The 25,693-nt window shown below is 33.5% G+C and overlaps 1 protein-coding gene across 7 annotated transcripts in view; it reads right to left on the bottom strand.

The window, feature by feature from the left end:
- LOC122571820 overlaps positions 1–15,951 on the bottom strand; it is a 158,718-nt gene extending 142,767 nt beyond the window's left edge. For 4 of the 7 annotated variants that reach the window (XM_043736012.1, XM_043736015.1, XM_043736016.1 and 1 more), the window contains exon 1: positions 15,890–15,938. The gene's annotated coding sequence lies outside the window, so the exon portion shown is untranslated. Of the gene's footprint in view, positions 1–15,796; positions 15,816–15,889 lie in introns of those variants that run through there. The other 3 variants (XM_043736017.1, XM_043736022.1, XM_043736019.1) reach the window with 3 other exon arrangements.
- Positions 15,952–25,693: the final 9,742 nt, after the last annotated feature.

Genomic DNA, 25,693 nt, shown 5'->3' with positions numbered 1-25,693 from the left:
TTGGATTTTTTCTAACTTGGATGACTGTACGTCGCTCCGATACTTCAAAGTAGACTTTGCCAATATTCAAGAATTCAATTAATTCGTTGTTGTTCATCACCAACCAGAAATAGGGTTTTGTGTATCTTGCGCATCAATTAGTGCCAACGGAATGTTACAATATTTCGTATAACACGCATAATACAAATATTCATAAAAGGTATCTACCAGTCTACGAATATTTTCGTGAATCTATTTGTGCGTGACATAAAATCGATCGCACGTTTACGATAAAAGAAAAAGAAGTTCAAGGATGAAATTTTCACTTGGCGCTCTCCGTGTCGAAATCTATTTGCAAACAGTTAAAACCACCTTACGTCCACCTACGTCAGGGAAGGACAATCTCAGAGATAAATGTATCTCCGGGCTGTTTAAACAGAAGCTGTTTCCGTTTCTCCTGAAGAAAACAACGGTGAGATGCAAGTAGTTTAATCAATAAATACGGAGGCGGAATGAAGTGGAACAGTTTGAAACGCAGGGAACGAGCCCTGAGGATGTGATTATACATCCGGCCAGACGTGTCGTTGCTACGCGTGATAAGCCCGATGAACAAACGTCTGATCATAATTATAATGAGCTGCAAATTTTGGCGGCCGATAACGTTCGTCGCATCACAGCGGCTAATCAGAAATTCAAAGATTGAATCACCTCTGAAACCGGATGACGAAAACGCTGACGAAGTTCATTATATACCGAGTGATACCGTTAAAGAATCGCGAAACGGATTTGCATCGTGACCGCTGCGCTGCATCGTTATCTTTACATCTACGATCGTTGAATGTCGCGTTCATAACTGAGATGGATTTGGTCTATCGTTAAGTTAAATCAGGTTCAGCTTGCGTTCGATCCAAATTGGAAATAACGAAATGGAACATCGTTTGTAAATATTTACGTTGCATTACGAATTATTTGCATTACGTTAGTTTTCGTGGAAGTTAGAGGGCAGAGATGGTAATGAATTTTGTTTACAGAAATAGTAAGTAAGTAAGTATAGTAGTAGAAATGGAGAATTAATAGATTTTACGTGAAATAATTACGTTGACATGTCTACGGAGTATTAGAGATACGAGTATTGGCAAGTAACATGTCATTTGAATAAGCGTACATTTTAGTGACGTAGAAATAAGAATCGAAGCATCACTGATACATCTTTAAATTCTCATTCTAACACTAATTAATTTAATAAAAGAAGATAGTAAGAATGATTTGTTGCGGATCGGTCAAGAGGTTTCGTTGTGCTAATTATGATAGCTCCTGGCGGTAGATGTCGTATTTTCTTCCTATTTATGTATCGCGAAAGAAAAATATCGGATTACGGGCGACTGAAATCGAACCCGGGTCCCGAACGTTCGTAACCTATGTCGCTAACCGCTATCGTCGTTTTCCTCTTTTTGTGTTGTGCCTATGACCGTGATGATTTCTCGTTCGTTTCCGTGAGCGTTTGTGAGAAAGAGTTCGACATCTGCGGATTTGTCCTTTCGTTGCGAGATAAAGGCGTCGACCCCGTGTAGTCAAACCCGTGCAGATGTTGCGCGAGGTCTTCGATGTGGCAACGGTGCGGTCGTCGTAGCGGTACAAGGCCCCCAGTTTTCCACAGTCGTAGGTTCGCGGCTTGAAGTCTCTCGGTAGCGCTATCACGGTCACACCTCTGTTGTTGCGTGTTCATATCACGTCGGGGTCACCAATGTCGGTCGGGTCGGGATTCGGCCAGAATTCGCATTAACTCATCCTTCAATGCGTCGTACTCGCCCGTGGCCAAGAGATTCACATCGTGACATCCTCGACCCGCTCCGGGTATTCCGTATCTAGGCATCCTAAGGAGGGCTGCTGCTGCTGGCTGTGGCTTTATATCTTCATCGTCCGTGATGCTTGACCCCACCCCAGTAGTGGAGGCACATTGATTACTTGACTGGTAGTAAGCCCGTTTGTTTTTGTGTTCGGACAACATTGTTAGCATGTTTAAAATCGCGGTATCAGAAGGTTACGGCGTGTTCAAATCGCGTCAGGGTCACCAATGTTGTGGATCGGTCGAGAGAGGTTTTGTTGTGCTAATTATGATAGCTCCTGGCGGTAGATGTCTCGCTGGTGAGGTACAGTCGTATTTTCTTCCTATTTATGTATCGTAGAAGAAAAATATCGGACTACGGGCGACGGGATTCGAACCTGGGTCCCGAACGTTCGTAATCTATGTCGCTAACCACTGCGCTATCGTCGTCCGGTTATTAGCTAGTGTCGAATGGCGGTATATGTGCTGTTGAGTGCCGCCACAGATTTGTTGCAATGTTTTCAAAGAAGAAAAAAAAGATAATAATTCGTAAAAATCCACGATTCTAAAAATGCCAATCCAAAGTTCAAAAATTTTAATTCAAAACCCACAAATTCTAAAGCCAAATTTCTTACAATTCTCGATTCTTACATGGAAAACGTGCAAAATAAAAAAATAAATCTTCAGAATTTGAAATATTCTATATACATGAACTGTTTCCTATCAATCACAGAAGAAGCGAAGAACTGAAAGCTGGATGAAGATAGCACTCTTTTCTTGAAAGGTGAAAGAACAAAAATTTTGCTCGAACAAATGTGATCAAATGGTGGGCAAACGAATATCGTTTTTTTCTCTTTTTTTGTAAAAATTCGCATTGGAGGTGCCATTTTCGCCCGGCTAAAATCGAAACGTGTGAAAGATACGAGGCTACATAAAAATAGTAACACATAATCGATGGCTTGTGACCATAAATATGGTTCTCGTGTAAAACGGTGTTTTCTTAACTTCCAGCAAAGTTTCCTCCGAACTTAAACTCTTCTACGCAATTTTCCTGAATTTTATAAGGCACGCCTTAGCAAGTTAAGTGGCCTTAATGGATGCAATAGTAAGCACTTTACAATCCAACAATTTTTTAGCACATAACGTTTCCGTTACGATTTCTCCATCCAGTAAAAAGAAAATTGAATTGCTCGTGCTACAATTAATTTTCAAATTGAAGAACAACAGTAGAACGCACGTTAAACAGCGTGTAAAAATTTAATCGAATAGTAATTAGTACGAAACAGTCGAGACAAAGTAATTTCGATGTTAGTTGGCGTGCAATTAAGTAGGTTGCTTAAAAATTTAATTAAACGAGACACTTCGACTAACTATAAATTAAACACGCTGCCTCATTCACTTTGTTAAAGCCAAGCCCGGATAATTACACAAAATCCTTCCCTTTCGCACGACTTTCGTTGCAATTAACCCAGGTGAAACAAATCTTGGTTGTGGAGTACAAGTATTTTTCTCACACAGTTTTTAATCGCCTTTGTGCGTGGAATACACCGAACGCTGAAGAGGTAAAAGTGGAAAAATCCAAAGGTGAATTTGTAGTAATCAAAAACTGAACAAAGGCTAACCCTTAATTATATAACATTTATCGCTGAGGCAAGGCTGAAGTTTCGTTTTATTAATAACAATCTAACGAGGAACTCCAGTGAGCAAAGAAATCATAGAGGTGTAACTCAAGACTTAAATGGTTTATGGTTCATGTTATATTTTTATGGTTTAAAAAATATTATAAATTTTGTATAACAATTAATTGGGAATATCATTTCACGAAAAATAACATTGGACGATTTTAACAATGTTAAAAATGTCGATTTTAAAACGCACATTTGTTCGTTATTAGTATTTTATACTTTTCGTGATGAGTACTATGAAACCTTAAATTCCTCTATCTTTTGACTCTGTATATTTTATAAGAAATATGAAAAAGTCTCAAGAAAAACTCATCGCAGAATATGAATACCAAAAGTGTAGAAAAGATGTAATTTACATTCAAGACCTAGAAAGAGTTTAATTTTCACAAAGCTCGTGTGCAAATGTTGAGTTACACAATACATGTGCAAGATTAAAATGTATGGCATTTCCTCTTTGATTAGAACTAACAAATACGTAGAAGAATAGAAGCAATATGAAAACCTATTTTCAGGATATTCATTCTTCTCATAAGTTCGAAGTTAAATAGCCTATTATAAAAGTTTCTTTCATTTCAAGAGAATTTTTACTATATCCATGAGAAGTAACATAAGAGAAACTGAATTTCAAATTATATCACATTTTCCTGGAATTTTAATAAGAATTTATCTACTGTGAAAATATTTCTGTAACTTAATAAGCTTAAATTAATTAGCTACAATGTATATTTCATTGAACGTACTGCAGTTGAAAACAAATAAAATAAACGTGCTGCTATATACATTATTCAAGTTCCAATTGTAGAGTTCCGGCCAATGGAAAGTATGAAATTGGTAGAATTTAATATAACACGAATTTCACGAAATCTTTAATCGTTATTAAATATTCCGTGATAGAAAATTAATCGTATAAGAAAACACAACATTCCATTTAATCGTACTATCGCTCTTCCTATTGCTTTATATTGCGTGAAACACGCATCTGTGAACATTCATATTCATGTACAGAATATGAGATTTACAAAATTTTTAAAATTTTCATACAAAATTCAAAACTGAATCTACACATTCTAACAAAATGTCGCGTTTATATTTGAAAGAGAAAAAGAGGAAAAGTTCGGGGAAAAAGTTCCTACCTTTAAAAAGTGGGGACCGTTTGAAAACTGTATCGTGTTGTTAGTTTCGAATTTAATCGATCGGGTGATATCGCATTTCCCAACCGCGGTATCAACGTTCTTGCTGGTAAAAGCATCTCGTGTTCTCTCTAACTAATTGAATCTGCCGCGTTTTCCTCGATAAAACACGCGTCTGTCCCATCTCACGAAACATCGCCACGTGTACGCTTCCGAATTCTCAAATTTCGACAGTGAACAAAAGAGAAAAAAAAATTGGAAAGTTTCGAACACGAAATAGAGGTAAACTGAAAGTGTAATGAAGATTTATCGTAACTTCTTATGTCTATCGTACTGCAGATACAGTTGCAAAATAAAACGCAACGCAGATTGCTACAAACTATACTTGAGAATGTGTGAAAAGAATTTATATGGTTTAAAAATTTACAATCTAAGTTTTTAGATCTTACAAATATATATATAAGTTTTTTATACTTATTTTTGCACATAATTTTGCATATGTAATTTTCTTTGAACAACTGATTTGCTACATATATCAGTTGTTAATATAATATTGAAGACATTCTCCAAATGTATGAATTCGAGATGAAAAAAGAATTATGAAAATGCATGAAAAAATATATCTTATACGTAAAATTTGTTCCCATCTTAATACCATCTTTTTGCAAATATTAGATAATAGAATATTAAGGGGACAAAAATAGGATGATGGAGAGAATTATCACCTATATGCATATATTCTACGAATGAAACAGATGACCCTAAATTATCAGAGTTAATCGACGAACAGATCTAGATATCAATTAACTACAATTAGTTGAATTAGCATTGAAGACTAATTAAGGACCACTGGAACAGGTTATTCCGCGTCGCGTTATTAATTAAATCACGTCACGTGGAACGAATGTTTTGCTACTAGAAAATGAAATTGCTTGATCGGTTCGCAATCAATTGGATTCGATAAATTGAATAAACAATTTGTTGTATATGTAGAAGCCTGGAATAGATTTGTTGGTGATATAATTCTATTATTTTTCCAATATAAACGAATAGTATTAGCGTAAAAAAAAAATAACATTAGAATAAAATTGTAATGAAAAGAGTATGATATCGTAAAATTGGATTAATTACCTATAAAATCTAAGAATTATAGACAAATATTGTCCCTAAGATTTTCTTCTAAAAGGCAATCTTCTGTATAACAAAGAATCGAAAATATAAAATAGAAATTCAAATCTCGACTTCAAAATACACTCACACGAATCGCCAAAGCTAATTAGCCTTAAAGATGTAGCAATACCATCAAACAGATTTATATTCAAAGGAGTTTCCAAGGTCGATCATTCGATCCAGCGATAATAATTAAACGCTTCATCTTGATGCAGATTAAAGCTTTCACGCTTCAACGTTTAGCACGAATTTCCATCGACTATGTAAATTCGTATCTTCGTACAAATTTCCTGCTCTTATTTGCTTTCATTGCTATCGTAAGCTAGATGAAAAAGAAGAAACAGAGTTAATAAATAATTTCTTCCAATGAGGTCATCCATGATTGAAATTGCTTTCAAGAGGAATTAAGAGAAAAATCGTTATATACCAAGGGGAAGAGGAGCAAGAATTAAAATCTCATTCGATTTTTTAACGAAACAAAACTTCAATATCGTCTGGTAGAAGAGAAGTGCTTATTTAATTTTGTACCGATCACAATATGATAAAGTTATCGAGAGGAACGTCTGAAGAGGCAAGATTATGTTAACGTGAAGGAAGAATTATCAAAAGGATCCATTCAGATGCTCGATGAATTCGTCTTCGCAATTGTAACGCGTTTATTTTGTGTTTGCAACTTTAAAAATAATACAACTCGTAAGGCAAAGTGTATAAATCACATGGACCTTACGAATTCTCTTATTCGTAACCTATCAAAAGAGTAACATTGGATTTTTACGAAAGATACTTACATCCATCTATTGGGTTGGCAACTTTTGTCATTAGGTGGTATTGACAAAATCCGCAATCACTTAGTTGCCAACCCAATATATATTCAACAGCCATAAACATTGATATAAAAATTGCCACGATCATTTCCTACGAAGTCTACAGATTGAAAGAGAAAGCTGAGCAAAAAATAAAACGAATATTCCACATTAAAGGACTAAGTGGAAAAGCAAAGCAATAAAGGGATTAATAGCTAAGAGTTGCGAAGTTACAACACGAGTCGGCTGGAAAGTGAAAAAGACGAGGTGTACAATCTAGTCGGTTATTCGATTTCAACATGGTTGCTCCTTTTTTCGATACTTTGACCATCGTTAATTAACGGTACCATGGGAGATCGTTAAGTGAATTACTGGCAGAAATGCGATTTAACGACGATCGTATCGGGTTCTCAACAGAAATTAACGATCGACCAATGAACGTGGGAGATGATTCTTAACGACGTGTCGACGATGAAATCGACTACGGGAAAGAATCTCGGACGAAGGAAATCTCATTTCGATCGCATTTCATCGCGTTTCTGCTTAATTTCTGGTCGCTTCAACCGTTTTCAAACGCGATGATGTAGCAATCGGCTGAAAACAGGAAGAATCCAATACTACGAGGATAGAAAATTTAGAGATCCAACACGAAAGAAACGGAATGTAATAATTTTACAAAAGAATTTTAAGGAAAATAATCTTACTCAGATCATTCGCTATTAAATTGTTATTGTTACCAAAGATTAAGTTTGATGGTAAACAGCAAACATTCTTAAACCTTTAATCTTATATAGGAGATTCAAGATAATGATATAAATCATTAAATCTTTAATTTGATATTGAAAATTGAAAACCGATAATTATAAAGATAAATTTTGATAAAAAAGATCTGTATGCTTCCAAATATTAAAATACGTCAGTATACATATTCACGAGAATTTGGAAATTCGTAAGGACATTTTCGAAACAAATACAAACCTGGAATATCATTTTCTTGCGAAAATTACGCTTGTAGCACCATTTCCCACTGAATTCCTCGATTAAAACGATCTTAAACGGTAGTACCATCCGATTTTTATTATTAAAGTGAGTAAGAGTATTTCTATGTGCATGTAGAATCGAACAAGGTGTAGCCAGGTGGCGCGTTAATTAGAACGAGCTCCACTTTGAATCTCAAACGACGATGTGTATCATTAACGATACACCTTTTAATGCTTGCGCGATTTGTTTCAATTGTTCGTTGAGCAAGCCAATTAACGACGAGTGTTACAACACCAGGCAACATCTCTTTTCTTTTTATCGAGAAATCGAAATTCAGATAAAATTTTAATAATTGATATCGTTGATAATACGTGAATCGTTGATAAAGAAATAATTATTTTCTTAATCTTTCATTCTAAATTCTTTCTTATTTTATTATACTATCAAAGAATTAAGAATCGTCTTGGTTTTCTTCCAGTAAAATAAGTGGAGCAGACAGAATCAAGCAATAATGGTCACAGTATCTTTAAGTGACCGTGACCGTAGTAAATGCTTGGAAAAATTCTTCCGATTCTTCTTAGAAAAACTGTCGCTAAAAATAGATGGTCTGAACTACGATACCCTTAATTCGAAGAAACAGATTTTTATAAATAAATTTTTTATAATTAAAAGAAATAGAACCTAAATAGAAATTTATTTCGCCTGCTAAATATTCTAACAAGTGCATTACTTTGAATATTTTATATATTCTTGCATATTATGTAGATTCTATATATTTTTATACGTTTAAATGTCTACTAAATACACAAAAATCCGCAGTATAGTAATCGTTATATCAACACGAAGAAGAAGAAACCTATTAATCTGCTAATGACATTCTATGTCAAAATTACTCTAATTATACAGTAGATAAAGTCGTCGACGTGGAGTCATACGACTCTCTTAGTTTTCATCTCGCCGAGTTGCTTTTATCGGGCCGGATTTAAAACAGATTTCGTTCGCGGAAGAGAGGCGAAAAGCGATCGATCGACGTACGGAAGGAGCCGCGGCAAAAGGAGATCTGGCAAATTACCATATGCATTCGAGGTCTCCAATCACAGGCTACGTGATTACTCCGGAAGGAAAAAGTTCCATTCCGTGGTTGCCCGCGAAATTGCTCGATCGGAATCCTCTCCACAATTTTTCCGACATGCACAATTTCAACGACTCAGACATATTCTAATTTTCGCGAAGCTATTCGTTTCAATAATCCTGTTCAGACTAGCCAAATCGCTTGAAGTCAACCTTATGTTCATAGTAAGCATTTGTATTTGATATTCTTCGCACGAATTTTTCTATTTTTATTGGTTGTATACGATATCCGATGCAATAATTCGTTTTTCCATTAATAAATTATCAAGATTTAATAAGAGAAGTCTCGTTTAATAAGAACCGCCTTGTACAACTTTTTATCTCCTTCTCTATGCTAAATTCAAATATTGGCTACAGTTTTCAATTTATGAAATAGATGTTGTTTCCTAACAACAAACCCTAGGCCTGTGATACGATAGAGTTATAACAATGAAGTGACCTCAAATGAGACAGTGTATTGCATTCGTGGTGCAAGTCAACTCAATTGAATTAAGCAGCTATTCACCTCCAGACATTAAATTCAAGTAGGGAAATTGTGATAAGAAATCATATGTACGCATATCAGAAAATAATTATAATAGTATTTGAAACCACGATAAATCAAATTTGATGTGACGAAACAACATGTAATGAGGCGAAGAAATTAAGAAAAATTGGTATCGACCAGTTCAGCTTCTTCTGAGAGACTCGCGTAATGTATGACACACGAATATGAATATGAAGCAAAAATTCCAAAATGTTCATCCTTTGTGTCTCACATCCGCTGTGACAAGGAATGTCTCATCAAAGAAACTAAGACAAGTACCTAGCAAATTATTCCTTGAATACTTGAATGAACAAGGAACCAACAGGTTTTCCTCCACCTTTCTTCCTCTCCGCCAACGCGTCGAACTTAACGACTCGACCGATCGATCGAAAAACTTTGACCCAGTTACGTGTTTCACCCTCCTGAACAATGAGTGAAAAAGTCGGCCTGAACATCGACCCTGCCATCGTCTACTAGGAATCCTGCATTGTTTAACACTGAGGAGGAACGAAACGAAGTCACAGAAACGAAAGCAACGACGAAACAGTGGCGAAATATGTTCAGAATCAAAGCGTGTTCTCGACCGCTTTTCACAGCGAACAATAGACCTACTCATGGAGCACGGGGACCTGTTTACGATACCTGCGTACGACGTAACTTTGCTCTCACAAGTTGAATTTAGCTCGTCCCACCAGATAGAAAGCGCTGCACCCTATATTCGGAGTTTAAGTGGGCTGGCCTGAGAGTAAGAGCAAAACTGGAGGCTATTAGTTTGATTTCTGACTACATTATGGAGGTGGAAAGAAATGGCGAAGCGCGTTGCTGATAGAATCTGCGATGTGAGCATAAGATTCCTTTTATTTCACCTATTTCTTATTCCTATTTTATCCGCTTAATGCACATGTTTATGATATATAGGAACATGAATTATTTCTGATTTAGTTGATTATTTTAGCCATTGATCTTTATAGATTTTAACTACGATATTTTACAAACTGAAATATCTATGTATCTTCTAAAAAATATATTATACTATACCTACTTGCATTGTTGATTGTCTTTTACTATAAAGGAAATTTATTTTCATCGCTTCTATTAATAAATCGAGGAGAAATTTACGTTTTAAGGAATTAATTCAAATAATTTTAATTGGAGACTATTAAATATCTGATGGCATTATAAAGATGGAAGAGGCTACTGAAACCTATTGCTACTCGCTATATTAATAAAATTTAGGATGTGATTCTACGATCTTTTCCTATTTAACCTACTTTCATTTTTTTTAATTGAAATAATTTTAATTGAAGGCTACATCAGTTCGATTTCTGTCGACGTTACGAAGATGGAAGAGGCTAGTGAAACCTATTGACGATCAAATTTAGCGTGCAATTATAGGACCTTATTATTTTATCTATGTTTATTTCCTCTCTATCTTCTTCCTTTCTAAAAACGAATTTAATTGAGATCTATTGCTTCTAACGTGAATTTTTTTTATTGAGAACTCTGTTATGTCCGATCGTCGACACGATCCTGAAATCTCCTAAATGAGAAATTCACTCTCTTGATTTCTCTTGAAAAGAATAGAATATATTGGTTACTTTGACGGGGCACGTTATTGTCACACATATACACACATAAAGTAGTATTTGTGCACAGTTGTTTGTTGTGGTTTACATTCATAAAAAAAGAGCAGGGGACGGTTAGTGCTGTCAGGACAACACACGATTCACGTGTACGCAACACCTTGGCAAAAAGTAGTTTCCAGGCACAGAAGTGTGTGTGGAAACACTTTTCGAGGCTCAATTCAAAAAATATTTGTATTTCATATCGCTATAGAATAATTTGCAGTATTAATACAATTTCATATAATTTTACAAATTCAATATAACTCTGAGATAAAAATTTTCATATTGAAAAATTGGTAATTTATGATAAGATTGTAAGAAGTAACTTTTTATAATACTAATTCTATGTGACGAAGTATTTCTATTTTGATGCTGGTAATTTGGATTCTTGCGTATAATTTATTTTTTTTCAGGGTTAATTCTAATTGGATAAATTTGAAATTGCAGAATTAAATTTTAGACTTAAACAAAATTAATTTGAATAATATTAGTAAATAATACTTTTAGATTATAGCTGCAATAAAAAGGAATATTTTTGAGTGACATTTGCACTAAAAAGCAACATTTTTAGACAATATTTCACGAGACTGACTCATTTATATTGTCATCTGTCTGAAATTTTTATTCCGAGTACTTGTTAATTCACTAGAAATACGATACAGCTATTTCATGACATTAAAATCAACTTTTATTCGATCATTTAAATAAAAGTTGTAATGAAACTATGCTTAGGTTAATTGAAAGGTTAGGGAAGTAGAAAATTTTTCAACGCATGAATAGGCACGAAGTAGGAGTGAACGAACAACATGTCAATTTCATTTGCTCAAACGCGATGCATGTATAAGCAAACGCTTTGCATCCTAAATTTTCTTTATCGATTTATTATTGCGCTTCGACAATTTTCCTAAGACGTTCAAGTTCGCCTATATTTAGTTTTATAATATTTCGAATTACCGTGTGGTCAAGATGTTTCAATAAAGAAAATTTTAAGGATAAAAGTTAAAATAAAATAAATCAAAAATTAGAAAAATACTTCGAAATACCTCGAAAAACTTATATTTAAATAATATTCTTCTCAGACATTCTTACTTATATTTAAATAACATTCTTCTTAGATCCAATTATGTAGTTTGAAACAAAAATTCTTGAATCACACTACGATACACTTTCACATTTTTCAACATTGAACGATACCCGTTACAACTTCTCTAACAGCGGAACCCTCTTGAAATATATCATTAGTAAAAGTCTATAAGTTACAAGTTACGAGTTATTAATATTAATAAAGTCTTCACTATATAAAATGAAGTAACGAAGTAAATCATTCATTCGACTATCCGGTTTGACGTAAATTGCAAAATTATGAAAGAGAAATATAACCTTCATCTTGTCACTTGCCAATTCACTAACATTGTTAGTTCATAATCTATCGCGCAAGAGGGCTCAGCGATCACTTATTCTCCTCCGATATGACATCATAACTAGCCCTGTCGTGTCAAGCCCTGTCCTGAAGTGCTCCAGCCATTATAAATATTATCATAATTTCGCTCTCAAATAACACGTGGCATCAAGTGTTTCAATAATCTTCTATTATATAATCTACGAATCCAAGTTTCAGTTGTTCATTAAAATATTTTGCAAGTGTTTCAATAATATTCAATTAATTTAGAACCTATAGTTATAACCTATAAACTCAAATGTCTCTAAGTTGTTTATTGAAATATCCCACAACCTCGTCGTACAAAACACGCATTATACCGTACAAAAAAATCTCAACGCAAACACACAAAAACGACATGCCACACGTAAATAGTTACATACATAATAGGTATATCATGTTACTTCTCACAATCTTAATCAACGCAAAAATAACACAAACGTGATCTTCACCTTTGTAGATTCTACGTTTCAGACAATTTGAAACCTCGAAGACAATTGTATACAAACAGTTCTTGAATCGAACCGCGAATGTCATGGTCGAGAAATCTCGTGGAAGACGAGGGCTGGGCACACGAGGCAGTGTTTGCATTTTGTATTGTGCTAAAGCAAACAAAGGATCAAACGGTGACACTGTCGTTTATAATCTCGTTCTGCTAACCGCGTTTCCTCGGATCGTTTAAAAACAGCTACGGGGATGGTTGGTAAAGCATCGTTTCCCGATATCGTCGAAAGAACTGTGCCATGTTGGAGGACCTTAATTTCGAATAATTGCGGAAATTCTCCTCCGTTCGTTGAAAAATTCGTTTTCGATTAAACGTGCCGCGTTCCGCGTTCCGCGTTTCGCACGCGCGAAAACTCTTTGAAAGCACTTCTCTCTGAAAACGTTCTCGGTATGGATTAATTTTGAAAAATTGTGAAAAAGTGGTGAAATGCAGAAAAGTTAAATTGAAGAGTTTTTCATATGGATGGATTCGGCTTGGCTGGCAAAGATTTTTTGAATTTACAAGTCTTCAGGTATGACGCATACATTTTTTATTTATTTTTCTATTTTTGTGTTTGTACGATATACGCTGTTATTAAAAATTTGGGATTGTTTATCTTACAAGGGGCGAATTTAGATTGTTAAATAGAAATTTTAATAATAAAGGGACCCAAATTTTTAGTAGAAAAAACAATAGTGCATGTGTTTGAACTTTTAATATTTTAAATTGTCAAGTGATTAAGTTGCGATAATATTTAAGATTAACAATGAGAAACACATATAAGTTATAAATGAGACAATCCGAGGATAAGCTTTTAAAATATCAGAACTGATTTTAGATATCGTAGTTTTCAAAACATAAATACGTACGTATAAATACGTTATTTTTACGTAAATTACGTAAAAATAAATACTCTCTCATTTACTCTTTCAATTTATTCCTCTCTTTTCTTTGATTAACAATCAATGTCAGTTAATTTGTTACAAAATTAATAGCAGCAGCTTATAAAATGTATTGCATTCTATGTGATTACGTTTAGTTGTATATATTATATTAAAAGTTCGATTAATTTTATTTCTCGTATAAATCTCAACAAATCGTGGATCTTTTCTCGTTCCGGGAGATAATAAATGTATTACGATCGATGTAAAGTTATAATCCCGGCTATCGGGTGCTTATAAAAAGAGAAAGTGCTTCCGTATCATTAGTCGGTTACTCGAAATGATTTAATAATAGCACGAAGGGAATCGATCAAAACGTGAACCCACAGAAGATTCACTAGGATGCTACTATGCAATGTATAAGAAAAATTGCATCGTTTAAATCTCCAATGAAATATATATTTTTTCAGAGATAAAAATATCCTTTATCAAATTATATCGTCGATTTGCCAGAAGAGTGACCGTACTAAATAAAGTAAATTTCCCAAGAGATTAATTTAAAATAGAAAATAATTAATTATTCAATTATTTATTAACGAAACAATTTTGTTTTTTACAATCTAGTTAATATTCTTGTATGTTGTATGTTCTTGTAAAACTTTCTGTTTAGATACACTAAAATAAAATATTGTTTATACATATCTCCTCCATATACTTTACGTCATTCTTGCTTAATATCTATAGCATTTTCTCGTATTATTGTCAGTCAGTATAATTATTACATAATTAAATTGAAACAAATTATATTTTTATAATTTATCTAATTAAATAAATACAGAAATTGTAAAAGGCGTTCACACTTTTATCAAACCGACGATATAATGAAAATAAAGCTTCTTTTGTTCTTCAAAATAAAGAGAACATGTGTTTAAAATGCAATTTTTGTCTAGTTTCTCGAGATACATCCGAAAAATCTTAAATAAGATCCATTCGAGATCTTCAAAATTTTGCACGATGTAGGTTTTAGCAATATCAAGAAAAAAAAGACAAAGAATAATCAAATAGCGAAGAAATAAATCTTGATTCCGTGGCCCATGGTTTATCCACGCGGTTTAACGTGATTTCACCCCCGTCGTTCCATGAGATCCTCCGCGAAAACATTCAGAAAAACGTATGACGAAGTGTGAAGAGCCGCGCCGCTGAATCAACTCTTAAACCGATCTACCACTCGGTGAATAATTCGATCCTTAATCGAGGAAATCGGACGATTAACTATCTTAGGAACACTTAACATGCATCCTTCCAAGAATAAGAACTTTTGAAATTTATTCATCGTCAAATATGAAATTTTCTTAAAGATCTCTCGAAAAATTCTCGAAGACCTCTGATTATTTTTTGTAAAAACTATGGTAATATGTAATATTAATGACTTAGAAGAATTTGTAATAGTTATGAATTACAGAAATCTTTCAATTGTTATTATGAATCAAGAGATTTAGAAATTTCTTTAAATAATTATCAAGAAATGTATAAGAAATCGTAAGTATATTATCAGTAATTTAATAAGAAGTTCAAAGGATATTTATCAATAATGTGCAATTTAATTTCGATTCAGAAAATTCTTTGTTATCTCTGGTAATCTTTGCAAAACGAATAACAAGAAGAACGCTGAGCCAAAAGAATTTAATTACGGATCAAAGAAATCTTGCACTTGTTATGACCGAAACAATCTTAAAGAATCCTTTGGTTACCAACAACTATATAATTTCACGTTATTATGTATATTCCAAAGAAGACTTATTTACAGCTCGAAGAACCTTGTACTTGTGACAAGAATGTGCAATTTAAATATGGGTCAAAGAAATCTTACAATTGTTGTGACCCACGATATTTTAATGAACTCTTCAGTTATCATGTATATAGATAAGTATACATATAATTCTACATTATTATACACCAAAGAAAATTCATATCTAGTCCAGAGAATCTTCCATTTATCAATAACATATAAATTCACGTATTGTGTAATACATAACTTTACGTTTTATATAATCTGGAACTGTTATCTTACCCGTAATACGAAAGAAAAAAAAATGTGGAGGAAAAAGACCGTGGATGAATCTGTTAATATCACGTACCCAGTGAATCCGGTTTAAGAGTGGACGAAGGACACGACACAGAAAGACAGAGAGAGAATGTGTGATCAGCCAGGGTGAAGGAGATTTACTCACGATTATGTTGCACGTTTCGTTGATGCGGCAGGACTGTCGTCGAGGGTGGAAAAGCACGTCGGACCGGCCGCGAATGAGGCTCTCCTCTCTCGACGCGCATCGCGCAGACGTGCCTCTCCAACCCCCTCTGCATTTACGTGTACACACGATAAACGCGGGGAGTAGAAGGAAGATCGCTCAGCGGTTTTCTCGGGGCTGATACAGCGGGACAGAACAACCGAAGGAACGTCAAGGGATCGTATCGCGAATATGCTTGGTCAAACATACACGTGCAACTCCGCGAAATATTCTCGAGCGCAGAAAAAGCGCAAAAGACCTTCAATACTCAATTTTCTTTTTTAACTGGTTTAGGGTTGAATATTATGACTCGACGGTGGATGCTTTTACTTATGAATACAACTAAATAAAGTGGAATTTAGGGAGAAAGTTGTTTCGTGGAAAGGATAGATCCTAGTTTGAACGATGGTGGAGGATAGGTGAAATTTTTCTTTTTTTTTTTTTTTTTGTTTTCTTTTTTGCTGACTTGTTAGAGTTGAATAGAAATTCTTATTCTTGTAGATATAATTAAAAGGATATATTATGTTATATTATAAATTTTGCAAACGTGAAGTTATTTTGAATGCAGGATGAAAAGCAAAAAATGTCCCAGTTCAGAAGCTTATTTTTCAATTTTGCAAATGAGAATAATTATTCTAAACATTGGAGTGGAACTTGTGTTTTAATACAGAATATGATAAAGATTATTTGTTGGAATTTATGTACAAACGAATATCTTCAAATTTTCAAACAAAAATTGGAAAGATGATATTTGCAATGAAATCATCACTTTATACAGTGGGATATATAATATCATTACATATTATTGGATACAGAATTGAAATAGTAATATAAATTTAAAAGTATATATTCGAATTCGTACAAAATAGAGAATTTAGAATAACACGAGAGTTGAGAAAGTTAATTTTTTAAGAATCTTTAATAAAAAAAACTGTTCAATTTATATCGCTTAACTATTAGAGAAGGGATTAAGACAGTTTTTAAATCATAATATTCTTATTAAATATTACAATCTCATTAGGTAAAATAATGACAGTTCCATTCCAGGAAATAGTTCATTTCTAAAGCCAATTTCCACAGATATTTCAAGATTGATGATTCTTAAAGCTTGTCACCCTTCTATTTAAATCTGAATAATTATAATATCCAATGAAATTCAAAAAGTTACTCGAAGCTAGAATTTGTTAAATCCTGTTACTATACCCAAGACAAGGTAACATGGCATGCTACATGTATAAGATGGCGTGTAACATCTTGCGCGACGACGCGACGTGGAGAAATACGTGCGATGGAAGAACATTTCCGCAGATTTGCTGCTCGATGTTCAAGGGAATCGTAGTGAAATTTGGGCGAGTGACCGTGAGGAATCGGAACGCAGGTTTTAAAGGGCGTTTCTGTTTTAAAAATCCTTTCGGAGAACTCCTGAAAAATATAAAGCAGAATTCGAGTTACTTCGTTGCGCGCACGAAGAAAGCAACGTTTATTATCCGGTGGATTTTTGTCGCAAACGGTTTATGCGTTGAAAGTACCTTACGTTTTCTATCTATAGTTTCCTGGCTACATTTTTCTTTACGAAATTTCTTTCAGGACAGCGTCAAAACAATTGAAAGATCGTAATAAGGTTCGTGAAAAATATGCGTGGGTTTTGGGGATAAACCGTTTTCTACTGTACAATTATTTTTCTATGAGAATAAAATTGATAAATCTCTTTATGAGAATGAAGATTTCAGAAAAGTTTTGAAACAAAATATTGCAAAATTATAGTAAGATTCGTGAAAGAGAAGCCTATTTCTTAGGAATGTTCTTCTCTTTTGTTTCGCGCTTTGCAATACTTTCTGATAATTCAGTTGAAAAATGTTTCAACAATAAATAATTCTTTTTACTAAATATACATGGGGTTAAAAGACGTAATCAATAAAAGCTTGATTTGTAATAAAAACATGATGAAACGTAGCAATCTACTTCCGTTATTTCTGTAAACGAAGGGGAAAGTTATAGGAGTTCGAAAACTTTCATGTTGAATGTGTTGATTCGTAAAGGGAAGAAAAATCAATGAACCTGTCAATTATTCAGCCGGTTGCAATAAAAAGAAACATCGTGATCGTGGGATACTACTGGATGTTTTTACTCTTACTTCTTCTCCGAAATGACATCACTAAGTCTTCCCTTGTACGTGGGTATCCGGCCCAATTTTACTGCTCTACTCAAGACCCCTAACACACTGGCTTTTCCCAAAATTTACTTTTTCTCCTGACAAATACATACAGTTTAATTTAGAAAGAGGATAGAATATAGAATAAGGTCTGCATTCTTTAAATCAAGAATTCTCTTTAAAAATGTATATTGTTTATTTCATAAATATCATTGTATTTACTATAACTTGAGAAAATTAATAGCACTCTATGAGCAAAGAAAATTAGCTTGATAATCACAATTTTTGTTAAAGATTAATTACTTTCTACATAAAAAGAATATTTTTCTTCTAATTAAACATAATTTACGTATAATAATTGCATATATGGATATAATAATTATACATTTATTAACGTTTATACGATAAAACTATAGAAAAAGGACTTTTACATTAATTTCGCTAATATTTGTGTGTTATACGAAGGGTCCTGAGTAAAATGCACTTTGTCCGAGGCCTGGGATAATCAAAAGTTACGAGAGAAAGAAAATTGAATATATTACGTTACATTTGGTCTAATATAAGTTATTTTTCTTATACGATATTGACCTTATTCTAGGCAATAAGTCAGTGTTTATATTCATTAGTCCTAACCTTTGTTTCTGTGTGTGGCCTCTAATACTCTCAGTGTGATGTTATTTGTTCTTAGTGTACCTTCAGATTTTTGTTCCTTTGTACGAGCTTTGAGCACAATGAGTTCATACAAATTTTATTCTTCTTTATTTCGATTACTCTTACGCAACTTGAAAGCATGATTATAAAAATGTAAGACGTAACGCACAAATTTTACCTAATCTGATCGAACCTAATTTTTTTGCCAATAATTTTATTATTTTCTATAGAAAAAATATCAAAATCTGTGACAAGAACTCAATAGCGAAACCATTTTTCTATAGCTTTACATCTAAATACATCTAGATAATTGTAACATCGTAACGTTATATATATTTTGTGGCAAAATTTCTCTGCTCCGAATACTGATCTTAATCTTTTTTCCTTTTTGATAATTAAATGAAGAATCCTCGAGAAACTGTCCGTCTGTTCGAGACAGAATCTCAATTTTCAATTTTTGGTTTTCGTGTCTTCTTTTAAACTGCAGATTCACTGAAATAACTTTTAAGAAAGTTACAGGTAAAAAGAAAATATAATGCTGGATACAACGAAAAATATGAAAGAATTGAAGAAAATGCTCATAAAACTTAAGAACAGGGAGACAATAGACATTCAGACGTGGATAATAATAATATGCGTATCGATCGGACGATGAAAATTGTATATCATTAGATATTCGGTCAGCTTATTACCTATAAATTCCATCTATAACTTCCTTAATCGAAGAAACTTTCTACCCCTGTACGTGATAGAAATCCGTCAGAAAGATAAGATAAGAGTACAACTTCTAATGAAATGTTTATGGAAAATCTAACTACATACTTCTAGAATTTAACCGAAACTATAATTCCTCGCGAAGATATCTGATCTACTTGTACGACAGAAATGTATCGTGTTTTTAATGATACGATTTTTTAATTTTTTAATTTGTCGACATAATCCCTTTATTTCATTTTGTTTTTGTCGTACTTCAAGATGATTTATGATAAAATAGGAATTGTTAATCGATATTAAATTATTTGAAAATACGATTCTTATCTTACTTAACATTACATTTAAATCGCCTTTACAATACGGACTTCAGTTAACTATAAAATAACAATTATTTTCTCAACAAAATACACAAGTGCAAAAATTTCTACGTTTGTTTAAACATCGAAGTATCCAATGTTCGAAGATAATTTTATCCGAATTTTATTATTTACGTAATAATATATCTTCTCTGATTAAATAACTGAGATATTTAAAAACATGAAAACATCACCCATCTCATCGTTTCTCGCTTTCTTTTCTCTTTAGCTTTATTCTACTCGAAAGATACTTCCTCCAATAGAAATCTGAGTATTTTCAAGATGGTTACAGAACTAAAAAATTCGATTCAAAAATAAATGGCCCTGCGGAGGAAAGGAAGACTCTTTTTCGTGGTTTTATCTGTTCCTTTATATTTCCAAGGGTTGTACAACGTGTCAAAGATGAAAAGCATAGATCTCAAGTACTTCTTCATGCAAGTTTCATTTAACTGCACCTACGGTATTCTTTATCTCGCGAACATATTTTCGAAGGATAGTATTTCGTTGAAGTATTCGGTTGAAATATTTTAAGAAACGTTGTCGTGTACGAAACTTCCTATTCTCTTTCTTGCTTCATCATATTTAATGTTAAAGGTAAAATATCTCGCAGCAACAATATCGCTTAGATATGTATTTCGTACGGTCTCAAACGCGAATGAAATGAATTCTTTCTTCTACCCTTCGCGTCGCCACTGAAAAATCGTGTATCGTTGAATAGCAAACGAATATGATACAAAGCATCAAAGATTCACTGAAAAACTACGGCTACGTGTTCGACGCTTCAAAATTCGAGGATAAAAACAAAGCAATAAATGGAAGAAAGATGAAACTTTTAACGAACATAAGAAATTGAGGTGGCTGTAGAGTGCCAGGGTGTTTAAAGGATTTGATGCGTACAGCCAGTGTTGTTAATATTAATCTCTTATATATATATATATATATAATATTCTATATATATAATCTAAATTATAACTTCTCTAGGGAATAACTATAATCTAACTGGAGAAATACTGGCACATGTATCAGGATTGAGAGATATAGAAGCGAGAATTTAGTTAATCATGATTTCGACCTCCTGAAAGCATCATCAATTTAATTTCACAGTTAATTAACAAGAAATGGTAATTTCGAATTATATTCAGAGCGCCGGTTTATGAAAAATAATAGTAGTCTAACTTTGTCGTTTAACAACAGAGAAATGTTTATTCGTCGTTAAATACCGAATGTCTCGATGATAGTGATTATTCTAGTTAGGAATCGCATAACTTTTTCTACATATTTTTCTTCCTGTTAAGAGTATATTATGTTACATTTGCGAAAATTCAGATCAATTTGTTTGAAATCGATTTATCTCGATTAATTTTTAATCCCTTGGTCCTGAAAACTTTTAATTAAAAAACGCCTCAGGCAACAGATTAATGATAAATTAATAAAAAATCGATCAACGAACTAATAATTGCCAAAGGAAGACATTTTCCATAGTCCCGAAAAAAAGAACACACTTAACCCTGAAATGTTTAAAAACATAATTAAACAACGTAAAGATCGACGTCCAATATCCTGAAACAGTGTGATAAAGAAACTTCGCCAAATTGCATGCAATGTTTATAATGTATCGTCCTGGAAACGCATAAGAAAGTGTCCTGACCTGATAAACACTCCATTTGGTCCTCTAATTAAAAAGTTGTACAGGACACAGCCGGTGCAACGTCTTCGCGGCGCTCTTGAATCTTTCATGCGTCACAGGATACGCTCCATTACGAGAGCAGATGTTCCACCTGCGCCCCAAAAAAAAGCGAATATCAACGGAAAAACAAGGTTGTTCCCTCGTGAACGGCCACTCCAAGAAGATTGATGGCTGCTTGGAACACAAAACGATTGCTCCTTTCTACAACCCAAACGTCATGGTTACTGTTGCTTTGCATCTGACGATGTTAACTATACCAGTGTGATCTCTTGGTGGTTGATCCTTTTTTTGAGTTTATGATTTATTTCGAAGTTTCGCGCAGGTAATAAAAAAGACCAAATTTTTGGCGACTTAACTTTCCTTTTATTGTATTTCTTAATCGATATATATATATATATATCGTGAATATTTTATAGATATTCATATTTTATGAGCACACCGTGCTTTTATACGACGTTGACTTTTGTCTTTTTTAAATGGGAACTGACAGAAGAAATACGAGCGGACGTAAAAACCATAATACCGATTATAATTCTAATCGATACTCATTACAATAGGAGCAGAACGTACGAAGAAGCAAAAACGCTAACTATACTTTTCTTGCTATGAAAGAATAAAGGAAGAAAAAGAAAATAAACGGAGACAAAATGGGCGAGCAAAGAGAAAGGAAAAATGAACGAGCGTCTGTCATTAGCTAAAGATGAAATCGGCGTGTCTGCTGCCGATGATCATCGAAACATACGTAACGTAACGTAAGAAGAGAAAAATACAGAAAGGAAGATAAACAAAAATATGTTTTCTTTACCGTGCCATTGTGAAAAAAGGAAAAGGATAAAGAGATTAATCACGAAAGGAGGAAATAATTATTCGATATTGCTCGCAATAAGACACATTCTTGTGAAAGATATAATTTTGAGATAAAAAGATAATTTTATCCAAAAAACTGCATCATTGGATAAATTACTAAATTGTATAAGAAAGTTCGTTTGGCTTCTGGTAATACATTTTGAATACTATTATAAAATCATTACTTCGAGTGGACATGAGAATAATACGAATAAATATTAATTATAATTGCATCATTTAATGATAAGAATAAAGGCAAAACGGATATTATGAGTTAATATTTTAATGAAAGAGTTATTCATCAATATATACATGAGATTATTGACTTCTTTCGTGACACAGCGAAAATTATTGTTAATTTTGCTCGAGTTTACAATATTTCAGATTATTCAGATTATTGAAATAGTTTATTAATATTGAAATATCGTTTGTTTTAATATCTGGAAATATCTTTCACAAGTAATCATTAAATAATTAGAAAAACGCAGGGATATCGACAATTTTTTACGAAAAAGCTTCGTTACACATATTCTTTTCTTTTTTTTAATTCTCATGATGATTAAGCTAAAGAAAATGAGAGACTGAAAAGGAAAATTATTTCATCATACTAATGCAGTGTGCAGAGGAAAGAAAAATACGAGAGGAATGAAACAAAAGTGGCTGGTGATTCGAAATCCTTGGCTGATAGTTGTTAGGAAAAAGAGGAGGAGATAAGTAAGTTAGAATGGAGGATAATAAAAACGGAAGAACTCGAAGTAACGAGTAACCTCGAACTAATTTAACGCAGGTGACGCTAAGCTTTTAATCATTGAAACAGAGACAGGAGAAATAGCGGTGGAAAAGGAGCAATCTCGTAACAAGAATTAAGCCAAAAGACGAACATATGTATTCCATTAATAGTGAACTTTCAGTGAACTGAGATTAACGACGTTTTTATCAAAATAATAAAGGAAATCAAAACTATTAGGCGAGGCTAAGCTATTGGATATTTAAATTAATTCGTCGATGATTCGGTAAAATCTAATTCCCAGTAACTGGACTGAAGATATTTATGCAACTTTATATTTCTACGAACAGAGGTAAAAGTAGAATTTAAACACAGATTTATTTCATCTGTTACAAATTATAACGAGTACGAGTGCTTTCTGTATTTTATATATTTTTGCATATCATGACCTGTGTATTTTTCTACCTTTAAATTTCGCGTAAATATATAAAAATTCACGATCTATGTATAGTATACATACAAAGTATACACGAACGATGAATGATGGGAAGTTTCCTATAGTGAGTGTTGAAATACTTTCGTGAATCGCTTCATGTATGTATATACCACTCTAGTGAAATAAATAAACTTCGCTAGAAGAATTCGCTCACGGTTGCGAATTTTACTTTAGAAAAATGGAAAATGTTGGAAACGTTGAGCGATTCTCCATAGAATTCGATAGACAAAAACTGTAGAGGAATCTAGAGTAAAAGGCAGAGAGAGTAGAGGCGAGAGATACAAACTCAGGCTTTGGGTAATGATTACTCCAGCAAGCTCATGGGGGATTTTAATAAGGAAACGAGAGCTTATTCATATACCTTCATGGCGCAAGCGCCAGAAAGCCACCTGTAGCCCCAGCTTCCAATCAATACATCACAGACGCATATCGTGCAGCTTTCCAGGTAGCAATGTGCATACATGTATATACGTAAGCAGGTACGGATCCATTCTACGAAGCCAGAAATCGCCTGTTGCTGTTGTCCACGTTCTACCAACCATAGTGATTTCGATTGCGATCATTTCAACTCCCTCAGACATCTCCGATTTCTCAAAAGCAGCTGGAAGGAATTGGATCCATACATTGACAATTTCGCTTTCTACGACCATCCACGATATGATCCATAGTCATATTCCAGCAAATCAATGTAGGTCACCGTTTAAAATCGGTCGTATCGAATATTACAACTTCGAAAGTAAATACAGTACGTTCTCTCCCTTTCTCTCCCTCTGTTTGTCTGTCTGTCTCTTTCTCTCTCATATTCTTTCGTTCTTTACGAATGTTGTAATGCTATTCAGTACTTGCTAATCCCTTTCCTGCAGAAAAAAGGCAGCTTGTCCTTGCTCAATGTTTAATCGATATTTTCCTGTTACTACCGAAAGGCAATAATGGGAATTGTTGTATTAATCGTCGAATTTGAGAGTATTAAAGTTCATCGCAGAGTCAAATATAAGCTTCTTAACGCCTCTAATATATGTATATCATTATAGCCTAATATCAGTTGACTTTATACGGTAAAGCCATTACCTATTCTGCGCTTTAGAGTTGCTAACAATTTTTTCAGAAAATAATAAAAGCTATTTAACTGAAAATTGTAAAATTCTAAAAAGGGAGTCTACAACCTTGTAACTTCTCAGTTCATCGATATTGCTGTGAATTATTGTGCAACAGTGCCCTGATTTTTATATTCTACCATAAGCGTAATACATCGTCTGCGTAATTATGTAAACGTCTACCCGATCGTGCTACGAATCTCAAGTTTGTATTCTTAGGATTTCATTTTCTTAATTCGTATGCTAAGAGATTAATTTTATTATCAGAATTCTTGGTACTAGCCAATGTTAATATCGGAAAATAACACGATTAGTTTAATGTTTCAGGATTGAAAAGATCAATATAGAATTGCTTCGATAGAATTGGTCAATTTGATTTCAATGTGTATCTCTATATCATATAATATTAAAAAAATTAATAAATATAGCAAATGAAAAAAATTCACGCTGCGTAGAACTTCGAAACTTCTGAAATCAACGCGTGAATGAATCATAAATATTGAAGGATTCATAAGAGGATTGCGCTACATGCATTTATCGTTCGCGAAACAGCTTAATGGAAACATTACTTGGATTCGTGTAGTATCAGTGGAGCATTTATAATATATGATTATATCCTGTCTATAATCAGACAAGTGATAATTATATGCGTTGCCCGATGGAATGAGAGAGACAACGGTTTCGATGAAAAATTCGTTATACCGATAGGTTCCTATTTACGGGACGAAATTTATCAAAACCTCACCGCGTAAAACCGTTTTAATGATAATATGATTTATGGATCAGCGCAGAATAAATTGAAAAATAAAGCGAAAGGGAAAACAGCGTTACCGCGTATCGAATGTGTTTCACGCGTGTTTTCGTATGAAAAAATAAAAATCGTTTCATCGACGATGAAATAATTAATCGAGTCGTGAAAGCTATGTTTTTATCCGCGTAGAAATCAATAACAGCGAAGAAAGTCTCGTTTATACTGTGAGTTCGCTCTTAAAAGGATTTTGCAGGATCGAAAGAAAAACTACGA

Source organism: Bombus pyrosoma, linkage group LG10 (genome assembly GCF_014825855.1).
Source record: "Bombus pyrosoma isolate SC7728 linkage group LG10, ASM1482585v1, whole genome shotgun sequence".
Taxonomy (NCBI): Eukaryota; Metazoa; Arthropoda; class Insecta; order Hymenoptera; family Apidae; genus Bombus; species Bombus pyrosoma.
The sequence above is the reverse complement of the archived record's forward strand: the minus strand, read 5'-3'. Positions and strand labels throughout refer to the sequence as shown.